Source organism: Scardinius erythrophthalmus (genome assembly GCF_964197995.2).
Source record: "Scardinius erythrophthalmus genome assembly, chromosome: 1".
Taxonomy (NCBI): domain Eukaryota; kingdom Metazoa; phylum Chordata; class Actinopteri; order Cypriniformes; family Leuciscidae; genus Scardinius; species Scardinius erythrophthalmus.
This window is the reverse complement of record NC_138221.1, coordinates 31,876,385-31,898,533: the sequence shown is the minus strand read 5'-3', so window position 1 is coordinate 31,898,533 and position 22,149 is coordinate 31,876,385. Positions and strand designations below refer to the sequence as shown.

The 22,149-nt window shown below is 39.3% G+C and overlaps 1 protein-coding gene across 2 annotated transcripts in view; it reads right to left on the bottom strand.

The window, feature by feature from the left end:
• pde6ga (phosphodiesterase 6G, cGMP-specific, rod, gamma, paralog a) overlaps positions 1-8,176 on the bottom strand; it is a 33,760-nt gene extending 25,584 nt beyond the window's left edge. The window contains exon 1 of one of the 2 annotated variants that reach the window (XM_081361153.1): positions 8,103-8,176. The gene's annotated coding sequence lies outside the window, so the exon portion shown is untranslated. The remainder of the gene's footprint in view (positions 1-8,102) is intronic. The other variant, XM_081361151.1, reaches the window with a different exon arrangement.
• Positions 8,177-22,149: the final 13,973 nt, after the last annotated feature.

Sequence of the window (22,149 nt, the reverse complement as noted above, 5' to 3'; positions counted from 1 at the left end):
TGTATATTGTTTATTTGAAAGCATTAAAAGTGCAGTTTCTTGTCTCTCCTTGTATTGTTCAAGTGTTTAGACATGGGATTTAGTAATTAGTAATAAGTAGACCAATAATTTCTAAAGATAGTCATTATTACATTAATCTAATTACACTGTTGAAGATGTCATTTGTAGTTAGTAATACAAGTAACTTACCCAACTGTTATAATATCAGAGGTGAAACTGGAAGAACAGTATGTTATTCAACCTAATTTTAATTTTCATTCATTGTAATCCTGCAGGCATTAAAAGACCATGGCAGCAGCTGAAAATTAAATATAAAAACATAATTCAGTCAAGTAAGGCTTGAGCATATCATGGGTGTAGGCTACCTGACCTTACAAACATTTGACATATTAAATAACTAAATAGCATCCAGTGTCTAACAGTGCAGCAGCATTTTTGGGAATTCCTGGAGGGACTTCAGAGCCAGTCCCAAAGATCTAAGGGCCTTCATAAAATGTAAGAGGTTTACATATGTGTTATTTTTTATATAGGCTATTTTTTATTTTTCCATTTATTTTACTTTGGGTTGGGTTTTTTGTTGGTCCCAACAGATTCTGATGGTAATATCTGTCTTTTGGAGCCTCCTGTCCCAACAGAACCACAGGCAGTTGTAAGTCAATACACCAGAAATTATGACAAATAGTGTTATAAAGTGCACTCAACCAAATGCTCATCACATGGGGATAAAGAGTTTCTGCTCCCACAGAGAGGCCTACTTAATGAGGTAATGTTAATATTATGTGTCTACACATCTACAGTGTTGTAATGTAACGGAGTACAAATACTTCGTTACTGTACTTAAGTAGAAATTTCACGTACACTCAAAAAAAAATTGTGTCTAAAAATAAGATTTATGTATTTGAATTGCATAACAAATTCCCATGCATTTGGATTACATAGTTTTAACATAAACCAATCAATAATCTGAATGTGATTCATATTTTTAAGTCATATCTAAATGAAACAGATAAGATTTATGTAATTGTATTAATAAACTGAATGTGATTTATATTTGTCAGTCGTAGGGATGGGCGATATATCGCACGATATTGTTATGCGCATCTCATCAGTAAAGCCGGTTCCCTTGATTAGTAGTAAATCACCTTCACCTGCTTTCAGATGGAGCGGTGTTAAATTAACACTCCTGGGGCTGGGAGTGTATATGAGTCCACACTCAAGAGTGTTAAAGTTAATGAGATAATTAAGTGATTAATTTAGTGATGATTGAGCATTATTGAAGACACCTAATGTTAACAAGCAGAATCACTGAAGGAGAAAATCACAAATTGTAAGTTACCATTAAGGTGATGGGTGTTTGCTTTAGTTGGGCTCTAGACCATTATATGTTTACTTTAATATTTACTGTTGTTTGTCTGCTATTATTGATTTAAAACAGTTAAATGAACAAAGTATAGTGTGATCTGATAGTATTGGTTATGTGTTGACATAATCATGCTGTGATCTGAAAAAGGAAACTTATTGAGATAGTTTGGTTTAACTTGTTAGCAGCAGTTTAGTGATTCTTCAGCCTATGATTATCAGTACTTTACTTATAATTCAAAATATTTAATAAACATTGTTCTGATCAAAAGACATTCAGATAAATTCTTTTAAAACACAGACATCAATAATCAGCCTGTGAATCTCAACAATGGTGACAATAATAAAGCATGTTGCAGTGGCTGCCACCAATCACAACTCATTAATGGCTCCCATCATGCATTGCGGTATGAATAAATTATGATCTGAATTGTCTATGTAATTTACTTTTCCTAATTGAATATTCTGCTCATCACCATTGTTGAGATGCATAGACTGAATCTTGACATCTGTGTGTGCCTAAAAGAAAGATTTTTTTAAAAAACAACTTTTAAGAAATCCTTTATATTATATCAAAAATTCTGGGCATTTATGCAGATTCACTAACCAACAACATAAATCGAAGTCAGAATGAAGGATCTTAATGAGTTCAGTGATCAATTTCAAATGATGAATGTTATAATATAACCAACACCATCAGATCACTTTTTTCTTTGTTCAACTGGCAGTTACAATTCAAATACAACAACCAAACAAACTTTAAAGTAAACAAATAATGGTCTAGAGCCCAACTAAAGCAAACACCCATCACCACAATGGTAACTTGCAATTAGTGATTTTCTCCTTCAGTGATTCTGCTTGTTAACATCAGGTGTCTTCAATAATGTTCAATCATCACTAAATTAATCACTTAATTATCTCATTAACTTTAACACTCTTGAGTGTGGACTCATACACTCCCAGCAGTGTTAATTTACTGGAGTTTTTGCTGTGTACAAAGAGCCGTAGTTAACTGACAAGCTGAGCCATATCGCATTAATTATTGCTGCCGATACGTCCGCGATATTGATGTGATTTGGCTCAGCTTGTCAGTTAACTACGGCTCTTTGTAGTAAATGCCGCTCCATCTGAAAGCAGGTGAAGGCGATTTACTACTAATCAAGGAACCGGCTTTACTGATGAGATGCGCATAACAATCGCATGCGATATATCGCCCATCCCTAGTCAGTCGTATGTAAATGAAACAGGTAAGATTCATGTAATAGTACACAGAAAAACGCCCATGTTAAATTAACACTGCTCAGTGTTCATATGTGTGCACACTACAGAGGTAAAGCGGTGTTGAAGTTAATGAGATAATTAACTGATGATTGAGCATTAATTATGAACACCTGCTGTTAACAAGCAGAATCAATGAAGGAAAGAGAAACACAAGAACTACAACTGACTTCAGCCACAGCCTTAGATGAAATCAACTGAAGAGAAAAGAAGACATTAAATCTGTGAAGATCTCAGCAGAGGCGGATTAAACAACTCCAAAAACAGCATTACCAGCTTCACTTATTACTAACCAGACTGACTTTATTTCATTTCCGTTTGAATTAAATCAATAGTTGTATTTTAAAGTCACCATGATGGTGGTTAGCATTTGCTTTAGTTGGGCTCTTGACCATTGACTCTTTAATATAAAATTTTCTCTAGCTGCTATAATTATGTGTTAATAAAACACATTTATTGCAGCGAAAAAGCGAAGAGAAAATGAGATCAAGTGATATTGACTGTTTATTGATGAAGGTGTAATCATCATATTGTGGCCTAAATCACTTATCTTTTTCAGTGTCTAATGCTTTGGGGTTGTGTGATTTTGTTTTATTTATTATAGTAGCTGTGAGACCTGACAGCATTAGTTCCAACAGTTAATCAAATAATATAAAGAATTTTAAAAACATTTAGTGCATTAAACTTTCTCTTCTACATTATTACTTAGACATCAAGAATCAGTGTATGACTCTCAACAATGGTGACAATCAATGAAATGCTTCATACTGCAGTGCATGCTGGGTACCACCAATCAAAACTCACCCATATCTCCCAGCATGCATTGCGGCATTAATAAATTATGCATCAGGATTTTTTGTATCTTTTGTCACCATTGTTGAGATTCATATGCTGTTTCTTGATGTCTGTGTGAGTCGAAGTAATGCCATAGATGAACGGTTTTTGTGCACTAACTATATATATATATAAAAAAAAAGTATATTGTTTGATAAACAATACGGTTAGATTTCATGCTGTAAAATCAAATGACTTCGTTTATGAATAAAACAATATTAAAAAGCATTACACACTGAACAAGATCAGCAAATGAGGCAATTACATTTGACTTTGTCATCATCATCATCAATAAACAACCAACATCACCTGATCTCTTTTTCTCATGGCTTTTTCGCTGTAACAAACGTGTTTTATAACTACATAATTATAGCAGCCAGAGAAAATGTTGTATTAAAAAAGTTAATGGTCAAGAGCCCAACTAAAGCAAACGCTAACCACCATCATGGTGACTTTAAAATACAACTATTGATTTCATTCAAACGGAAATGAAATAAAGTCAGTCTGGTTAGTAATAAGCTGGTAATGCTGTTTGTGGAGTTGTTTAATCCGCCTCTGCCTGAATGTCTTCTTTTCTCTTCAGTTGATTTCATCTAAGGCTGTGGCTGAAGTCAGTTGTAGTTCTTGTGTTTCTCTTTCCTTCAGTGATTGTTCGGTTCTATAAGAATCTCCCCACCGAACGGGGCATCAGGAGAGGACACGTTGTTATGACTCGTTGTGGTTTTTTATTTACTTTGATTCATTTTTCACATACAGTTGATTAGTCCACAAATAGCAGGTTATAAACCTGTAGAAATAGAAAGGCTATGGTGTAAACAACAATATTAATAGCCACATTCATAATAGGGCTGGGCGATTTAAATCGCGATATTGTTATGCGCATCTCATCAGTAAAGCCGGTTCCTTGATTAGTAGTAAATCACCATCACCTGCTTTCAGATGGAGCGGCATTTACTACAAAGAGCCGTAGTTAACTGACAAGCTGAGCCAAATCATATGAATATCGCGGACGTATCGCCAGCGATATTTAATGCGATATGGCTCAGCTTGTCAGTTAACTACGGCTCTTTGTACACAGCAAAACCTCCAGTAAATTAGCGGTGTTAAATTAACACTCCTGGGAGTGTATGAGTCCACACTCAAGAGTGTTTAAGTTAATGAGATAACTAAGTGATTAATTTAGTGATGATTGAACATTATTGAAGACACCTGATGTTAACAAGTAGAATCGCTGAAGGAGAAAATCGCAAATTGTAAGTTACCATTATTGTGATGGGTAGTTGCTTTAGTTGGGCTCTGACCCTTTTTTATGTACTTTAGATTTTCTTTGGCGGTTGTATCTGAGTTAAAACTGCCCATTGAACAAAGAATAAAAAGTGATCTGATGGTGATGGTTATATTATGACCAGGGCTTAATTTGAGCCGGAACACGCCGGAACATGTTCCGGCACCTCCGACATTGGATCCGGAACCTTTTTTATTGGATCCGGCACCTCCCGTGTCAATAAAATTAATTGCCTAAATAAAATAAAATTACTGTTTTAGTGTTCAATGTTTGTGACACATGACTTGCGCGCTTGTTGTACGAGTTGAGATTGATGTTAGCCTCGATCGTTTCACTCAGGGGAAAAATGTCAAAAAGACGCTAGACAGTCAGATCCCAAACAAGCAAAAATCGTTTCTGCTGATCAAAAAGGAGACCACGGTGGACACAGTAGCCTAGTATCGACATTATATCTCGTTATTTCGACATAATAAGGGGACATTCTAATCTGCCACATTAAGCGTTCTTATAATGGTTTTCTATATATGGGAGGAAAATGCTTAACGTGTAAATGCGTTCATATTATGGGCTCATCTGATTTTTTGTACATAGCATATTTGTCAGGATTTTAGTATCATAATGATTAATAACGCACAATTATCCGTGAACTTGATCTGAACAAATGCCTTTCACTTGTGTGTGCAAAATTCAGAATTAAATTAATGTGCAGAAATGTGTACAAATAGAGAGTATGTAGGCCTACTATGCCGTTGTAGCCATTAAAAAAGCACATTTAGTTTCATATTTGTTAAAATATTATAATGTTTTTGTTTTTTTTTCATTTATGTTGATTTATGAAAAGTGAACAGCACGACCGAGTAAGATAGGATGCGCAATATGAGACATGGAGCGGGTCAGACATGATTTTGTCCGTTGAAGTTGAAGTTGTTTAGAAAGCCTTTCTTTAAAGTGAATTTCGTTTTGTATAAATTGTATCTTAATTTTAATCAAATTTTCATCAACCATTTGCCTGTAGGCCTATTTATTGAATACGAAAAAAATATAACGGAGGCGCCAGCGCGCTCACTTGCATTGCACGTGAACAGCAGCACGAAACTCAGTGTATGCCTCACACAGACATGACAAATACATCAAATACACAAAGCTTGAAATGTCTTTAAACGAAATAATTCAAAACGAAAAAGGAAAAAGGCTACTCTCTGATTATGTAATCCATTAGGCCTATTTATGTGCATTTCTCTCTATAAGTGCGTTCACACGGAGATGGCGATCGTCAACTTCATCTTTGCAGCTGAGTCGACACTTTTAGAGAAAACACTTTATTGTTTTTATTAATAAAAATCAATACACGCGTCACCGGATTTACAGATGCACGCACACATATTATTTCGAAATAACGAGATATTTTGTTGAAATAACAGTCATTATTATTAATTTATTTGTTCTATCTGTAATAAAATAAATAAACATTATTATTAATAATAGCCTACATCTTTTAGAATATTTGATTGAATGCTGAATGTTATTTAAGTAGCCTACTTGTTCAATTTAATAAAATTAAAACTTTAATTGTGATCATTAACATAACTGAATATTAAATATTTAGTGGCCAAGTTTTGCGCAGCTCCCCGTCAATGATCTATCTATAGCACCCACTCAGCTGGCGCTGTCCCTGCAGAGAAGCTACGTAGGCAGTGTAATTATTATTATTTATTTTTTTTGTTCCGTTACCTCCAACCCCCGTTTTGAGTCGCCGGATCCACCCCCCCTCTGCGCTCCGGGACCTCCCACTTTACAAATAAAGCACTGATTATGACAATCATCATTTGAACTTGATCACTGAACTCATTATAATCTTTCTTTCTGATTTCGATTTATGTTGTTGGTTACTGCATAACTGTGAATCTCAATAAATGGCCAGAATTTTTGTTATAATATAATGGATTTCTTAAAAGTTGTTTAAAAAAAATCATTCTTTTAGGCACACACAGATCTCAAGATTCAGTCTATGCATCTCAACAATGGTGAGGAGCAGAATATTCAATGAGGAAAAGTAAATTACATAGACAATTCAGATCATAATGTATTCATACCGCAATGCATGATGGGAGCCATTAATGAGTTGTGATTGGTGGCAGCCACTGCAACATGCTTTATTCTTGTCACCATTGTTGAGATTCACAGGCTGATTATTGATATCTGTGTTTTAAATGAATATGTCTGAATGTCTTTTTGATCAGAACAATGTTTATTAAATATTTTGAATTATAAGTAAAGTACTGATAATTATAGGCTGAAGAATCACTAAACTGCAGCTAATAAGTTAAACCAAACTATTTTAATATGTTTCATTTTTCAGATCACAGCATGATTATGTCAAAACATAACCAACACTAGGCTATATGATAACACTTTACTTTGTTCATTTAACTGTTATAAATCAATAACAGCAGACAAACAACAGTACAATTTAAGTAAACACATAATGGTCTAGAGCCCAACTAAAGCAAACACCCATCACCACAATGGTAACTTACAATTTGTGATTTTCTTCTTCAGTGATTCTGCTTGTTAACATCAGGTGTCTTCAATAATGCTCAATCATCACTAAATTAATCACTTAATTATCTCCTCAGCCCTAAATGCCGCTTCATCTGAAAGCAGGTTATGGCGATTTACTACTAATCAAGGAACCGGCTTTACTGACGAGATGCGCATAACAATATCGCGATTTAAATCGCCCAGCCCTAAAATAATATACCACAAATTCTGAATAATACAAATATAAAAATATAAATTTCAATATAGTCAGTATTTAATATTATAAATATTATAATATACTCAGTTTTTTAAACTAAATGACCAAACAAAGAATCACAGAAATGCAACCATTTCACACACACCAAATATACATCAATGTCAATGTTGCACATTAAACCAATACCCCAAAACCACAAAAGTGTTCTCAGTATGTTGGCCTAAAGTGAAAACCAGTGAGTGTAGTTTTAAATAGCAAAGCTGAGCATAGCAATCCATTACATTACATTACATCCAGTGTAAAGCGATTAACTACATTACCCATCAAGCACCGCAAACAGGAAGTAACTCGTGTGATAGTGAAACGCTCCAATTTCAAACATTCGCTGGAATATACACAGACACTATCGAGCTGACAATGATAAACATCAGACCGCACACAAGGTTTTATCAGCGTGACCAAAGTAGCAGTTATCAAGCATTACAACCGCGCACAGACAATCGGCAGCACAGCAGTAGCGCAAGTTTGCACATAGCCTATACTGTTTACAGACAAACCGCAGCTCAATGGATAGAAACAGCAGCTTACCGTTGGCGCATCTCTCCTGACGAAACAACATGCCAAAACTAGTACTCGCTCCCGCTTATAGCTCGTGCTCATTCATACTGGATTCTAACACACCGTTTTTTACTGGTCTACGTTTCAACTCTTGACTGGCCCGTGCTTTAATCAGGTAAGTGAACCTCCCACTTATTCACCTGCGTTACATTACTGTTGAACACCCGTGACGTAGTGAACGCGACAGTGATTCTGCTTGTTAACAGCAGGTGTTCATAATTAATGCTCAATCATCAGTTAATTATCTCATTAACTTCAACACAGCTTTAACTCTGTAGTGTGCACAGATATGAACACTGAGCAGTGTTAATTTAACATGGGCGTTTTTCTGTGTACTATTACATGAATCTTACCTGTTTCATTTACATACGACAGACAAATATAAATCACATTCAGTTTATTAATACAATTACATAAATCTAATCTGTTTCATTTAGATATGACTTAAAAATATGAATCACATTCAGATTATTGATTGGTTTATGTTAAAACTATGTAATCCAAATGCATGGGAATTTGTTATGCAATTCAAATACATAAATCTTATTTTTAGACACAATTTTTTTTTTGAGTGTATATTGCAGTTCATTTTAACACTTAGAAATTGAGACATCTCATACCAAAAGATTGAAGAACAGGGGCATTCAAAAAACAAGTGCACAATAGACTCTCTTTCACTATTACAAAAACAGCAGTTGTAATCAATATCCAGATGAAAACGCTCTAATGTGTCTTTCACAGGATATATTCTGTGAGCAATTTTAAAAGACACTTCTTTGGTTTTATTTGATACACAATACCGACTAAGAACTCCCCAAACATTTTCCCACTCAAATGAGGGAAACATATTAACCCAAACAAATTTAGATGGAGGAGAAGAGATATTAACAAAAAGAGATCTAATCAGTTGGTTACTGCAATGCATTTATCATTAATTAAATCAAGTTTATCTAAAAACAAATGTTTGGAAACTTTACTTGCAGTGTTACCCCTAGTCATTAGAGATGATAAAAATGTGAATAGAATTATGGTCAGTAAAAGGTGCAAGATCAATTGTAACGTTGTCTATCAATGATGTCAACTCCTCTGATATTAACCACAAATCTATTCGAGACTGCAAAGACAAGTCATTATTTTGCCATGTATACATGAGTTTTTGGGGGTTCATTTTTCGCCAGATATCAACAAGACCTAAGTTATTGCATAACCCAGAAATAATTTTGTTGCTATCATCTTTTACACCTTTGGGAGGCCATCTATCTAAGTTACTATCTGGGACTACATTAAAATCACCCCCAAGAATACATTTTGCATTCATGTATTTGGTTGATAGGTCAATAATTCGTTTTTCTAATTCATTGAGTAGAATCAAATTTGTAGATTTGCAATTAGTACTGTAATATTTGCTCTTACTGATAAGCTGCTGCCACCACCTTTAATTATTTCAGCCAGTATGGTCTGGCAAGAGAAGACAACACACCACCAACTTCAATCAAAATTAGCAGTTTTATTAACAGAGGGGACCAGAAGGACAGGCTCAACTCAACCTAGAAAGCCGTAGAACTACACAGAGTACTACGTGCATTCACTCACTTCATTGCATGGTGACAACACCCAGAATTAATCACAGTGGCACTTCAAACTCATTTAAAACCTCAACTTCATGCATGTGCAACCAAATGGGTACTCACGGCTGTCCCCTAAACCTTCTCAGCTTTAGTTCAACCCACTCTTACAACCCCCCTCTATCACTACAAAGCACAACTTTATTCAATACATCAATTTAATATATACAACAGGAATAAAAACATAAAAAAAAACATCACTTATCTCGCCCACAGCGACGTGCTGCCCCTCCCAATTTGGGGGGGGGGGAGAAATCATACACCGTTCCGTTTAGGGAAATATGAGCAGTATCGCCGCGGTGTGTCGTCACATCAAACACTCACGTTGACCTCGGGGAGTCATTCATAAACGGGGAAGTATGAGCAGAATCGCCGTGGTGTGTCGTCACTTCAGCACTCACGTTGACATTGGGGAGTCATTCACAAATGGGGAAATCCCACCGTAAGTCTGTTTCAGAGGGGCGAAGTCCAGCCGGGCTCTTGTGATTCGATTGTATCAGCATTCAGAATCAGCACAGTAGCGACGACGGCACTCCTAACCTCCCATCTATGTAATCTTTCCCCACACCCGCTCTCTGTCTATCTTCATCGCCGGCGGCCCTAACAGACCGCGAACGACACCCCCCTCCCAAACAAAAGGTGAGTACCGCCGTCTTGTTGTCCACAGACGAACCTGTTGTCGAGAACCGAGCCCCATTGCACTATATTTTTCGCTCCATATAAACCTTCTTCCACTCCCAGTCTCCCAATACACAGCTCAAGACAACCAAGACAACATCCCCAAAATGCAAAACACATTACACTATCCCCTCCCCCAATGGAACAGACTCGTCCCTGAGTCATACTGAGTCCATCTCATAGTCCCGTGTCCACCCAGGTTGACGTCGCTCTCGCACTGGCCGTTGCAACTTTGGCAGATGTATTGCCCCCGTAGAGCCATCCTGCAATCCGTCAGGGTCCTTTTGTTGATTATCCGGTCCTTGGACAGGCTGTTGTACAGGACCAGCAGCCTCTGATGCAGACCCTTCCTTTGGAGCTTCCAAATTACGAGGGAGCAGTGCAGGGAGAAGTGCTCTTTGATGAACCCAACTGGTCCCCAAAGGGACGTCCAACTGGCCGGCCACCCTCTGACTTGAACGTTGGGCCTCAGCTCCGTCTTGCGGAAGGACCAAGGGTGCCACGGTTTCTGAGAGAGAAGGAAGAACATATGGTTTAATTCTGTTAAAATGCACCACTATCTCTGCCCCCCCATCTCCTAACACCAAGCGATACAATACATCAGAGACGCGTTCCACAACTTTATAAGGGCCTCGGTAACGCCTTTGTAATTTTGGGCAAATGCCTTTTTTCTTTGCCTTATTCCGTACCCACACCAATTCCCCCATAGAATAAAACTGAAAATTAGCCCGGAGATCAAATGACCCCTTCTGCTGCCCAGATGCTTTAGCCTGATGTCTCTTTACTGCTTCTACCACTGTGGACAATGTGTCTGCCAACCCAGTCACATACTCACTGGCGGACACAAACTTCTCAGGATGACCTACATTCAGCATCACGTCCAGAGGAAGCACAATCTCCTGTCCAAACAAGATCTTGTAAGGTGTAAACCCTGTACTGGCATGCACACTACTCCGATAAGCCATCAACACATATGGCAACAGGCAGTCCCAATTAGATTGATTCTCATTAACAAACAAACTCAACATTGACAGCAAAGTACGGTTAAACCTCTCCACCAAACCATTCGATTGTGGATGATATGGGGAGCTACGTGTCTTACTCATATCCAGCAGTCGGCACAATTCTTTAAACAGGGCTGACTCAAAATTTCGCCCCTGATCCGAATGAATACTGCGGGGAGTGCCAAAGCGACATATCCACTCCTCCACCAGGACACACGCCACTGATTGTGCCTCCTGGTTGGGAAGGGGAAATGCCTCAGTCCATTTAGAAAAGTAATCACTTACAACAAGGATATATTTATGTTTCCTATAGGCGTCTCAGGCAGAGGTCCCAAAATGTCCAAAGCAATACGTTCATGAGGACGAGCTGTAACTGAGGAATTCATTGGAGCACAAGGGGCCTTTCCATGTGTCTTTCGTGAAGCACAGTCTACACATTGCCTACACCATTGTCTTACATCTGCAAACCAACCTGGCCAATAGAAACAATCTCTTACTTTCTCTTGCAATTTTTGAACACCCAAATGGCCTCCAGTTACCGAGTTATGCAGTTGATTTAACACTGATGCCACCAGCACCTTAGGGAGAACCACCTGTACTTTTGAGGATGCATCCGAGTAAGGAGGGGGCACTCGTACCCACCGCTGATCTTGCAACCGCAATTGGTCCCAAACAGAACTATACTTCTTCAGGGCAGCATTCTGCTGTATTTCAGCAGCATTATCATTTGGGTCCTGTCTAAGATTAATTAAGAGGGCCAATTCTGGGTCATCTCGCTGGGCCTGTGCCAAATCATCACCCACCCCAACATTAGTTTTCTTCTGCACCACCTTGGGGCCCTCCTTAACAACACACACTGATATAACTGGTCCCTCACTAGAGCCTTCCTGCTCCTTAACTTCCCCGTAAGCTGGTAGCCGCGACAAGGCATCTGCATTGCCATGCTGCTTTCCAGGGCGATGTACAATTTTGTAGTGAAAACTTGCCAATTGCTCCACCCATCGAGCTAGCTGTCCCTCTAAGCCCTGGAAGTTATGCAACCATCTCAAGGAGTTATGGTCGGTGCGTAACACAAACTCTTTACCTAGCAAAAAATGCTTAAAGTACTTTGTGAAAGTCACCATTGCCAACAACTCTTTTTTTGTAGTAGCATACTTGCGTTCCTCTTTAGTAAGGGCCCGACTGGCGTAAGCAATTACTCGTTCCAACCCACCCTCCTCCTGCGAAAGCACCGCTCCCACCCCCACATCACTAGCATCAGTGTCCAATATAAAAGTTTTTTGGGGGTCAGGATAAGCGAGCACAGGGGAAGTAATTAACCTAGTCTTCAACTGATTGAAGGCTACCTGACACTCCTCACCCCACCTAAATCTCCTCCCCTTCTCAGTCAGCTGATGCAATGGACGTGCTATGTCTGCGAACCCTCTTACAAACCGTCTATAATAGGAGGCCAAACCTAAAAAGCTCCTCACTTCAGTCTGTGTCCTAGGGATAGGCCACCCCCTCACTGCTTCCACCTTTACAGGGCAGTGGCGTAGCCACGAGGGGGCCTGGGTGGGCCTAGGCCCCCTCATTTATATGTCCGGCCCCCTCAGATTTCTGATGGCTTAAAATGAAATAATAAAAATAAGAAATTATTGATGTGTCAGTCTAATTGATAGATTGATCAATCAAAATACTGCGCGGTAAAATGCGGCTGTTTTCAAACTTGATTTGACGTGTTGTGCATTACCTACGCTGTCATCTTCGCGTGAGAGTTCATGCGGTGAATGGCAGCGTTGTGCAAAGTACAATATTACGCACGAAAAGATGAGCGAGAAGGAGAAAATAAGTCATCTACATCTGAGTTTGCTTCAGCTTACTACAAGACGACAGCGAGTGAATAAGCGGCTAGGAGACAGAAACGCACATATTTCATCACAGAATAGCGGTGAGACTTCATTTCCTGTATAGCCTATATCTGTTGTAGCCTATATGAAGAGTTTGGTTTCAAAACGCGATAAATTCATTATGATTAATTTTGAGTAATAATGTGTTTTCTTTACCAAGAGAGTGGAAAGATTAAAACCACTATTTTTTGTTTCAAACTTTCACATAGCATATTTTAGGTTATAATAACATAATTTCAAATCCATATTTGGATAAAAAAGGATTAGTTTCCCCCCAAAATGCAATAAATTCATGACACCTTTTTTTCCAAAATGCAATTAATCCATTGAATCAATATAAAAGTTTTTCATATTTTAACTGTTGAAATAGGCTACACAACAAAGTAAGTTGATCCACATATGACAGCCTCTGAACTCGGTCAATACTAATCTTATATAGCCCTACAGGCACTGGACTAAAAATAGCCGACATTAAATCACCATCGCTAAGAAATAGCCTATCTCCTGAACTTTTTTTACGGCGATCAGCTGTAAAATGGCTTGGTCCTGCTCGGTTTTCGTTGACTTTGAGTAAAACAATTGAAAGTTTTTCAAAAGATCCCCTGGGTCAAAGTGTCAGTGTGACAGAAGTTTGATGCTGTCGTGTGAGAACAAGCAACAGTCGAGATTTTTCCTCCTCCCGCGTGCCTCATTTTCTTAATCTCCTCAAGTAGCCTAGATTATTAGATTTCGATGGCTTACGTTTCTTCCCCACCGCACCACCACAGGGTCACCAATGCCGTCAAATTTTTTATTTTATTTTTTGGATCACAAAGTAGAAGGAAAACTATGCCGGGTTTATTCAAATCGCCGCCGTTACGGTTTACAGAGCGTAAAATGGTGCGCTGACTGCGTGGATATCGCATTTTACGTAAAATTAAAAATGGACTTTTCAACATCGACCAGAATACAATACAGATTTTTTTACAATACATATATATATATATATATGTATGTATATTAGTTGCCCCCTCATTTTAAGATGGGCCCCCCCAAAAATAAAATTCTGGCTACGCCCCTGGTTAAAAGTGCACACTTTTCATATTATATCAGCATTTTGGTATAAAAAACAATGGTGGGCGGTTCTTATCTTTATGTTTAATAAACACATTGCATTATCTTCGTGAAAAATTTAACCTGCAACTTACACTTTAAGGATGTACATGTATTTCAGGATGTTGTGCATCCCTGAGAATAATAACTTTGGATCTGAAATAAATGGTTTCAGAAATATAGCTTTTGGGAAAAAAGTGGTCTCATGGCACAACTTGCCCCTGGTGCGGGGTAAGTTGTGCCTTTTGGGGAAATATGTTGGGGTAAATTGCGCCAGTGCTTTCTGAAGTAAAACAGAACATTTTACTGTTATGAACCGTATGCTATATGAAAGCAAGACAAATTCAATACAAAATTACTAATTTAAGGTTTATTTAGATATTGTCACCCTGGAATAGCATGCGTTTTTCCTACTATGGTCAATTGCATAGGGATTTTGTATTGAACACAACTCTGGATCACAGTGTCACAGAGACAAGGGGGCGGGCTCATTTTACTCAGACGACCAATCAGTCTCTCAGGATCATTGTGAAGCTATCAAGCTACGCCCTAGCAACCATTTAGAGCACCATAGCAACACAATATATGATATTTGTGAATCATTTCAGGCAAAAAAGGCTTTGGCAATAGATGCCTGTTGACATAGCGCTGTCTGTCAATTACGTAACATATAAGAATAAAGTTACTGGGCTAATTTCTAAACATCCTATTGTGACTTAGCCTCTTAAAAACTGAATAAAACTTCTCTTAATTAACATAGTGCAAACTCAAAACTGAAATCAGTGTTAGCTAAATTAAACAAATAGCAGGTAGGCCTAAGTCAAACACTGATGAGGCATGCCCATCTCCTCACTTCTCAAGATTATCCCCTGTGAGTATGTAGGTCTCTAGGTGGTCTGGATCTGGCACAACTTACCCCATGCCCTTTGGCACAAATCACCCCAGACCCACAAGTTTGAATAATTAGCATGATCCAGCAGTTAAGAGCTAACATCATGCTAACTGTATAGACTCATTGTGTAGCCTACTAAAGCACTAAAACATGTGTGGAATGTTTTCAAACTTGTCTATAATTGTCCAGACACTACAATCAAAAAACCTTAATCATAGAAAATTTACTTTGAAAGGGAAAAAACAGTTTTTTGCACTTAAATTTGCTTAACTCTCAAGCCATGTATCTCTCTTCTTTGGAGGATGAGTAAAATTGATTGCTTTTCAAAATTATGTGGTCACATGACCAAATTATTCTATGGTTTTCCAGAACAAAGGGTGGAACTACTTCCCCCCCTGGCACAAATCACCCCACTCTCCCCTACCCATTTGGTTGCACATGCATGAAGTTGAGGTTTTAAATGAGTTTGAAGTGCCACTGTGATTAATTCTGGGTGTTGTCACCATGCAATGAAGTGAGTGAATGCACGTAGTACTCCGTGTAGTTCTACGGCTTTCTAGGTTGAGTTGAGCCTGTCCTTCTGGTCCCCTCTGTTAATAAAACTGCTAATTTTGATTGAAGTTGGTGGTGTGTTGTCTTCTCTTGCCAGACCATACTGGCTGAAATAATTAAAGGTGGTGGCAGCAGCTTATCAGTAAGAGCAAATATTACACTGGTGGCAGCGGTGGGACGTTTGGGTCCATCATGTTGGACCAGGAGGGGGATAACACACCATCAGCTTCTCGTGATAGGGTGTCAGTGGGGCAAGGTTCAAGGATGGCAACAACACGACCAGTTTTTATGCCTGAAACATTTACAGGAGTCAATCGTGATTGGTCAGATTGGATAGGACAATTTGAAATGGCTGCTGAGGTGAATGGCTGGGATGACAGCTTGAAATTGAAGTTCCTCTCCTTATTGTTATCTGGTAGGGTTCGAGACATTTATTGTGGATTATCCACTGAGTCCCGAAGCAGTTATGCAGTATTAAAAGCATCATTGGGGAGGTGTTTGGAGCCATGTGATAGTGATGATTGGAACCGGGACAGTTTTTTAGCCCGTCGACGATTGCATAGTGAGACTGCAAGGGAGTTTGGGAATGCTTTGCGTCGTTTGATTACTAAAGCTTACCCCTCTGCTGATAATAATACACGTGATCTATTTGCTCGTGACCATTTTATAGAACACGTGGGGAGTGGGGATTTGTGTGTTCAACTTCGCAGTGCAAAACCATCCACCTTAGAAGAAGCTGTTAATTTGGCTTCTGAATTAGAATTAATTCGAAGTTTGGAGCGTAACTGTTCTGTTGCAGATACTAAAGTGCGAGTGGTGGCCGAAAGTTTTACAGATAATAAACAAATGGAGACACTTTGGGGAGTGGTTGAAGGGTTGAGACAGGAAGTAAAAACCTTGCAGCAGACAGTTCAGTCGCTACAGGCTTGTGTTGAGAGGCCACCATCAGGGAGGCGAAATGTTCCTCCTGAGACTTGGGGACAGATAGGTGGGGCTATGGACCGGTCCTCTCATGATCGAGAGGCCTGTTGGGAGTGTGGGTGTAACCGTCATTTACGTCGGAATTGTCCCTATTTGCAGGGAAACTAGAGGGGGCGGACACAGAGGGCCAAATGCCTGCCCCCTCATTAGTGAAGTCCACGAGATTGGCCCTGTGTAACCAACCCAGCTCTGGAGTGTATCTCAATGCTAAAATAGGTGGGTCTGATGTACATTTGTTATTGGATACTGGGCGCAGGCCTCAATTATCCCTAAGCATGTGTGGTTACAATTAACAGATGGGGGGTGTCAATTGTTAGATTATGGGGGGGAAGCTTCTGCTGCTAATGGGGGCACTATGTACATTCTAGGCCGGTGGCAGATTATTTGTCAGTTTGGTTCCCTAGCGTTAATAAATGAGTTTCTTGTAGCTGACATATCCACTCCCGATATTTTGTTGGGGATGGATTTTCTGCTGAAGTATGGGGCAATCATTGATTTGAGGGAAAAGTGCTGTTCAGTCATGGGCAGGAAGTTCCCCTTAATTTTATCAGTTGACGCTTGTCAGCCCAAGGCTGTCACTGTTCAAACAGACTCCATAATACAGCCGCGTAGTGAAGCTATTATTTCTGGGGTAGTAGAAGGGCTCCTTGCAGGACCGGTAGCTGGGATGGTGGAGCCCTCCCCTCTTCTTTATTAAAACACTGTGACCTTTTAGTGGCTCGAGTCGTTTGTAATGTGGGGCAAGGGGTTATTCCTGTTAGGGTGATTAATGTAACGGAGAATCCTATCACCCTTAGGCAGGGGACAAAGATTGGGACCTTGTCTACAGATGTAGTGGTTGGTCCTGAAGCAGTGGCTTTCAGCCAACAGAATGAGTTAGCGGTGCCTGGAGGGGGGGCTGTGGATGGTCTCTTAATGCAGCTTGGGTTAGATCAAAAAGGACTGTCTAGGGTTGAAATGCAGGCCATCCGTGAGTTGTTGGTGCAGTACGCTTCAGTGTTTAGCACCGGAGATAATGATCTAGGGCGAACCCACTTGACCTTGCATCAGATTAATACCGGGGATGCAAAGCCGATTAAGATACCTCCACGTCGGGTTCCGTTGCATTTGCAACAAGAGGTACATGATCATATTAAGCAAATGCAAGAAAATGGGATCATACAGCCCTCATGTAGTCCATGGGCCGCTCCGGTTGTCCCAGTAAGAAAGAAGGATGGTAGTTTGCGCTTTTGCGTAGACTACCGGAAGCTGAATGATGTTACAGCTAAAGATGCCTACCCCCTTCCCCGAATAGATGATGCCCTGGATAGTTTGACTAACGCAAAAGATAAGTGCAAGACTGCTTTTTCCACAAGACATGGGCTATTTGAATTTAACGTTTTAAGTTTTGGTCTTTGTAACTCACCTAGCACCTTTCAGCGCTTAATGGATTTGGTTTTAGCAGACTTGCAATGGACTACGTGTTTAGTATATTTGGATGACATTATAGTGTTTGGCCGTTCGTTTCAGGAGCATCTATCGAGATTGGGGGAGGTATTGGCTAAGTTGAAGGCTGCAAATCTGAAGGTAAAACCTTCTAAGTGTGATTTGTTTTCCTCCCGTGTCCAGTATTTAGGGCATGTTATTTCTGCAGAAGGAATAATGGCCGACCCTGTAACAGGGGCGTAGCCAGAATTTTATTTTTGGGGGGGCCCATCTTAAAATGAGGGGGCAACTAATATACATATATATATATATATATATATATATATAGCATGTAGCAGCCTAGGACATAGCTCGGCGATTATTATCTTTTACATGAAGTACGAGGGCGATTATAAAAAGTGTCAATGTTGTCATCTTACTCAGCAAATAAGAGTTTGGTTCCAAAACGCGATAAACGTTAAATAAATAAATAAACAAATAAATAAATAAATAAATAAATAAATAAATATATATATATATATATATATATATTATATATATATATATATATATATATATATATATATATATATATATATATATATATATAATATTTTAGTTCCCGCAAAAATCTGTATTGTATTCTGGTCGGTTTTGAAAAGTCCATTTTTAATTTTACGTAAAATGCGATATCCACGCAGTCAGCGCACCATTTTACGCTCTGTAAACCGTAACGGCGGCGATTTGAATAAACCCGGCATAGTTTTCCTTCTTCTTTGTGATCCAAAAAATAAAATAAAAAATTTGACGGCATTGGTGACCCTGTGGTGGTGCGGTGGGGAAGAAACGTAAGCCATCGAAATCTAATAATCTAGGCTACTTGAGGAGATTAAGAAAATGAGGCACGCGGGAGGAGGAAAAATCTCGACTGTTGCTTGTTCTCACACGACAGCATCAAACTTCTGTCACACTGACACTTTGACCCAGGGGATCTTTTGAAAAACTTTCAATTGTTTTACTCAAAGTCAACGAAAACCGAGCAGGACCAAGCCATTTTACAGCTGATCGCCGTAAAAAAAGTTCAGGAGGTAGGCTATTTCTTAGCGAGGGTGATTTAATGTCGGCTATTTTTAGTCCAGTGCCTGTAGGGCTATATAAGATTAGTATTGACCGAGTTCAGAGGCTGTCATATGTGGATCAACTTACTTTGTTGTGTAGCCTATTTCAACAGTTAAAATATGAAAAACTTTTATATTGATTCAATGGATTAATTGCATTTTGGAAAAAAAGGTGTCATGAATTTATTGCATTTTGGGGGGAAACTAATCCTTTTTTATCCAAATATGGATTTGAAATTATGTTATTATAACCTAAAATATGCTATGTGCAAGTTTGAAACAAAAAATAGTGGTTTTAATCTTTCCACTCTCTTGGTAAAGAAAACACATTATTACTCGAAATTAATCATAATGAATTTATCGCGTTTTGAAACCAAACTCTTCATATAGGCTACAACAGATATAGGCTATACAGGAAATGAAGTCTCACCGCTATTCTGTGATGAAATATGTGCGTTTCTGTCTCCTAGCCGCTTATTCACTCGCTGTCGTCTTGTAGTAAGCTGAAGCAAACTCAGATGTAGATGACTTATTTTCTCCTTCTCGCTCATCTTTTCGTGCGTAATATTGTACTTTGCACAACGCTGCCATTCACCGCATGAACTCTCACGCGAAGATGACAGCGTAGGTAATGCACAACACGTCAAATCAAGTTTGAAAACAGCCGCATTTTACCGCGCAGTATTTTGATTGATCAATCTATCAATTAGACTAACACATCAATAATTTCTTATTTTTATTATTTTATTTTAAGCCATCAGAAATCTGCCATACATCAATCTGAGTGGCTACGCCACTGCTTTTAACAGTGGTTTTAACCGCTCCCGCTCCCTTCCACTAGATGGGGCGTGACGTCATATGAGGAACTCACTAGTAGAGTTACCGTACGCTAGCAGCTATAGGCGGATCTTTTGTGACGTCATTGTTTATGTTTGCCGCGTTGCATCACGGGAATCGTGTGGCAGGAAACACCGCTAGATACCTGTAATTTGACTGTTTTGCACGTTTGGAGGAGGATTTAGAGAAGAGGATGGTTCACTCTTGCTGTGTGGTCGATTGTACGGCTCGTTGGGGGCCTGATAAAAAGTTTTCGAATTCCCTCCGAAAAGGATCGCGAAAAAAGAAAGAAATGGTTGCGTGCAATTAGGCGATTGAACCTGGACGCTCCGAAGCCTGGATTCCTAACGTTACTGATCGAGTTTGTGAGGCTCATTTTGTTCATGGTAGGCCTAAGTCTTAGTGACTATGTATTTATAGAAGATTGAATAAAATAAAAAATAATAAAACTGAGTCAAATCAACCGAGTCATATGTTTTCGCGTTCTGATTCAGGTGTCCCAAACCGCGATCCACAGCATCCAGACTACCGTATTTTCCGCACTATAAGCAGAGGCGCAATAAATGGCCTATTTTATAACTGTTTTCATATATAGGGCGCACCGGATTATAAAGTGCATAGAATAGAAGATACTGCAGTCAAACGTTTGACTGGGTTTGCGTTATGCAGTGGTCACCAACCTTTTCAAGCCTATAAGATCACATCCAAGTCCAAATGTAAATCAAGATCTTCCACTTGCAAAAAAATATGAAAAAAAACAAGTGGCTGAGCTGTAAAACCTTGTTTATACTCGACGCGTCCGCATGAGCGCGAAGGTAATAAAAAAACTAATATCCGTCTGCTCGGGCAGATTCGGCTTAACAGCGCGCGCGCGCGCCTCCGCATCCGCAGATGCACGACTTTGAGCCGAATCTGCCCGAGCAGACGGATATTAGTACATCTCATCATCACCCAGTTTGCGCGTCTAAATCAGTTGTATGGTCTGGTGTTCAGTCTAAAACAAAACAGTTGCGTCAAGTATAAATGCCTCGTCTGTTTGGGGAGCTGCACGCACAGTCAGCGGAGATCTCATATATGGGCTTTGAATAACTTTGATTTTGTCACCAATACAAATTTTGAGCTTCTCTCCAAACCTCCTCCGGTCTTCAGATGTTAAAGTGCTTATATATTGTGGATTTTGCCCGCTAACTCTCTTGAAAGTGCTCGTCGCGTCTTTACAGCCCGCAATACTGTTTGATTTGTTGCCACACAACCACTCGCGCATGCGTACAAAGATGTCAACAAAGATCCTCCTATAGATGCCTTACATAACTGCAGAAAAGTTGGTTGTATGTTTTATTTGATAAAAAAATTATGGATAAAATAACTCCATTGTAAACATACTTGTGTGTGCTGACTTCAAGGGGACCGTGATCCTGCCTGAAATGAGAATAAGCTATTCGCAAAACAAACGAGTTCAGGCACGTCAGATCAGCCGGTCACAGGTCGAGCTGCTCCACTAAACTCCAGAACGTGTTCAACTCACGGCAGCACACACTCTACACTGCTGATAGCCCACACAAACACAGTGATGGGGACATCGATCTCTCTTTTTCTTTTCTGACAATAAACATCGCTAATTAAATCGTGAGAAATTGATAACGCGTGGATTGAGGAAGGGTATTACATGACGTTTGAGGCTGCGATGAGACTAGCGATTGATGCCTGTGCAGTGTGTGCATCTCTAACCTTACAGCTCTGATTTGGACTGACTTACTGTAAGTAAATAATGTATTCAGTTCAGTCGTTGTCCCTCCTTGCTATTCTACATGACGGCAATATTTTGAAAAGACTTGCTTGTTCCGTTATATTATCCGGGTTAAGTTTGCACCAGGCTAGACTAGCTCTAACGTAGCTAACGTTACTCACCAGGACACTTGGCCAACCCTCCACTCATTCTCCTCAC